This window comes from Triticum urartu, chromosome 1A (genome assembly GCF_056163025.1).
Source record: "Triticum urartu cultivar PI428250 chromosome 1A, HENAU_Tu73, whole genome shotgun sequence".
Classification (NCBI taxonomy): domain Eukaryota; kingdom Viridiplantae; phylum Streptophyta; class Magnoliopsida; order Poales; family Poaceae; genus Triticum; species Triticum urartu.
Window position 1 is genome coordinate 565,526,603 of NC_141873.1, and position 3,218 is coordinate 565,529,820.

At 37.1% G+C, this 3,218-nt stretch overlaps 1 non-coding gene across 1 annotated transcript; it reads right to left on the reverse strand.

Annotated features, from left to right (window-relative positions):
- Positions 1-2,815: 2,815 nt before the first annotated feature.
- TRNAR-CCU (transfer RNA arginine (anticodon CCU)) lies at positions 2,816-2,888 on the reverse strand. Its single transcript has one exon. It is a non-coding gene; the product is annotated as a tRNA-Arg (tRNA).
- Positions 2,889-3,218: the final 330 nt, after the last annotated feature.

Below are 3,218 nucleotides of genomic sequence, written 5' to 3' on the forward strand. Positions count from 1 at the left end.
TATTTTATTTTTCTTGGGAAAGCACAAGCTGTGCTTCTCGCATATGCAAAGTTGTGCTCCTTGTGGAAGCAGAGACTCTACTTCTCGCAGAAGCACATGTTATGATTTCCCTTTTTTTGGTGAAACACAACTGTGATTTTTCTTTTCAGGAAGTATAATTGTGTTTCTCGTGGAAGCACATATTGCGTTTTTTTAGAAACACAATTATGCTTCTCACGGAAAAACAATGCTTTCCAAAAAAAGTAAAAAATTCTACCCAAAACCTGGAAAAAAAGCAAAAAAAAAAGAAGAAATCCAGTAAACTAAAACCAGAAAATGCGTGCAATTTTTTTTTAAACAAAACCTCGAAGATATGTCCAGAGCGTGACACACGACAGCGATTGAGCACACCACCTGGCACGCTCTCCCGCTAAAAGAGTGAACATTGTAGGAGCCCTCCTAGGGATACCCTTTGATTTGGTGCCCCTTGTTTTTTTTCGTTTATAGTTTTTTCTTCTTTAGTTATGTTGTTTTTGTTCCTCTTTTAATATTTTAATTTTTTTAAAATGTTCAGGAACCCCAAATCCAACAATAAATGTTCTGAATTTATGAAGAAACTCGATTTATAAATTTTTTTCACATACTACAAATGGATCATAATTATTTTAATTCTTTTTAAAAATGTTCTTTAACTTCAAAATATGTTCTGAAATTATAAAATATTCTCCCTTTCGGAAAATGTTCGAAAATTCCTAATTTTTTCACAAATTTCAGAAAATATTAATCAATTAGACAAATGTTCACAAATACAAAAGATAGTCATGAATTTAAATATTTTCTTCAATTTAAAAAAACCAGTAATTTGAAAATTATTGCCGTATTTCCAAAAGATGTTCATGAATTTTATTAATGTATGCTTATTTCTGAAAAATATTGTGTGATTATAAGGAATGTTGACAAATTTGGAAAAGTGCACGAGTTTGATAACAGCTTTGATTAAAAAAAGAAAATTAAAAGGAAAAATATAAAAGGAAAAAAGAAATGCAATAAAAATATAATAAAAAGGAGAAAACGGATTCAGGAAGGTTTTAGAAACCGTCTGAAACAGGTGGGGAATAGTTGGAGTGGGCTGGCCGACAGAGAGGACGAGCGCACAACAAGGTATATGGTCCACAAAATCAATAGGAAAGGGCCCGATCGAACGAGTGTCCATAAAAACCATCCAAATTAGTTGGCAGGCCTTCTGTGTTTGTATTTGTACCGTGGTCTACACCCCTTCATTGTTCACCAGCAGTGCACTTGGAATAAAAAAAGGGCTTATCCACACACACAAAAAAGGAGAAAAAGGCATTTTAAAATCTTCAAATAAATAAAAATAAAAATTACATAAACATATAAACTAGATAATTGCTCGTGTGTTGCAAGGAGGGAATTACATATAAATATTAGGTTTGCTCATGATTTACCTGCCCATATTATGTGATTGTGTAAAGAAAAACATTAGTAAAAAATTCATGTCCACAAAAATGGAAAAAAATGTCGGTGAAAATGGATATATGTACACTATTTATTAGCAATTCACACCTTTGTCCTTTTTGTATAGCTTACGAGTTAGCGGGAGTAAATAAAAAATAGGTATATGTAAACACATCTATGCAAGTGGGATATTTTTTTTAGAGTTTCCGGAACATCTAGATTCAAATTCCTTTTTTAAAAGCATTGGGCTCCATGAAAGCCACCGGGTCCCAAAACGCCACTCTCCTAGGAATAGATCACTATCCCAACAATGTTTCTTTCCTTCTTAGATTTTTGTGCTAATTACACATTTTTGTGTGGTGCTCACCTCCTTTTTTAGAAACGAACTTTATATATGTGTTGGGAAATTATACTGTTTTCCCTTCTTTTAGGGCGTGACGTTGGGTTTGCAGTTCATGTATTAATGTTGTACACTCAACTCACACACAAAAAAATTGTTGTCGAATCAAACAGGAATTACATCACTTTATTTATTTCTCTTTAAAGGCAAGAAAATATATGCTGGCAAAAAAACATTCTTCGTTAGAAAGAATCTCATGGTCAATTTTGAAGTGGTTTTATAAACATTCTTCGTTTTCTTTCTTCCTGTGGAAGAAAGAGGACCCTTTTGCTAGGATTTCTCGTGTCTCAGTTATCTTTGGACCATGGAAGCGCGGTGGATCCCGGCCCTTGCCGGTGGTGTTTCTAGCATCGTCCGCGGGGCCGGGGGGGGGGGGGGGGGGGGGGAGGAGGTTTAGCTCCGGCGGATCTCGCGGGATTCGGTCAGCGTTTGTCTTTGGTGGATCCACGTGGATCATGTCTTCGTTTGTGTGTTTACATGTTGGATTCTTCTGATGTACGCTTCTTTTTATTGGCGGCAGTTGTTGTTCTGTTGCGCTGGACCTATGTGGCCTTAGCACGACGACTTCCTGCATGTTTACTATAACAAGGTTTGTCTGGCTCCGATAAGGGAGGGGCTAAGACGGCGGTGCGCCTTCGGCTCTCTCCAGTGCTTATAGTCGTCGCTAGATGGTCTACGGATCTTGATATTTTTTTTTATTTCTGATGTTCTTTGCAATATCTCGACAGTTCTAGCAAAAAAGAAAAGTTAGTGTCCGCCAAATTATAGACAAGCTAGCATGTGCATAGTCAGTCAATTAGCACTCAAACAGTATAGGAAATACAACAATTCATTAATTTCTAGGGAGGATGCTCACGCCCAGCTTTGTTGGAAAGCTTTGGCAGAAGACAATCATCATCAGCTAAAAAGAAATGAAGCCAGGTAATTAGCTTTGCAACAGTACAGATAAAAATGTAAAAACGCGCCAGGTAGGGGTCGAACCTACGGCCTTCCGCTTAGGAAACGGACGCTCTATCCACTGAGCTACAGGCGCTCATATGTTCCATTTTATATTTCACGCTGTCTAGATGCTTTTTCGTTTCTGCAAGTACCAACTGTCTCGTACATACTATAATAGACTGATCTTCACTACTTCTATTCATCTTAACATGTATGCCTCCACATCTTAAAAATTATTGTAGCCGTTAGATTTGCTAGTTCGATCCACTAGCATCCGTCCAATCAACACATGAGAAGTCTCTAACATGCAACATGCATTAGTACATTCTATGTATGTTTTAAATCACATTGCATTAGGTCCTTCCCAGTGCTTCACCCTGGACCGGTGTTAAAGGTGCCAACTAGACTAAAAAGCTGATGTGAC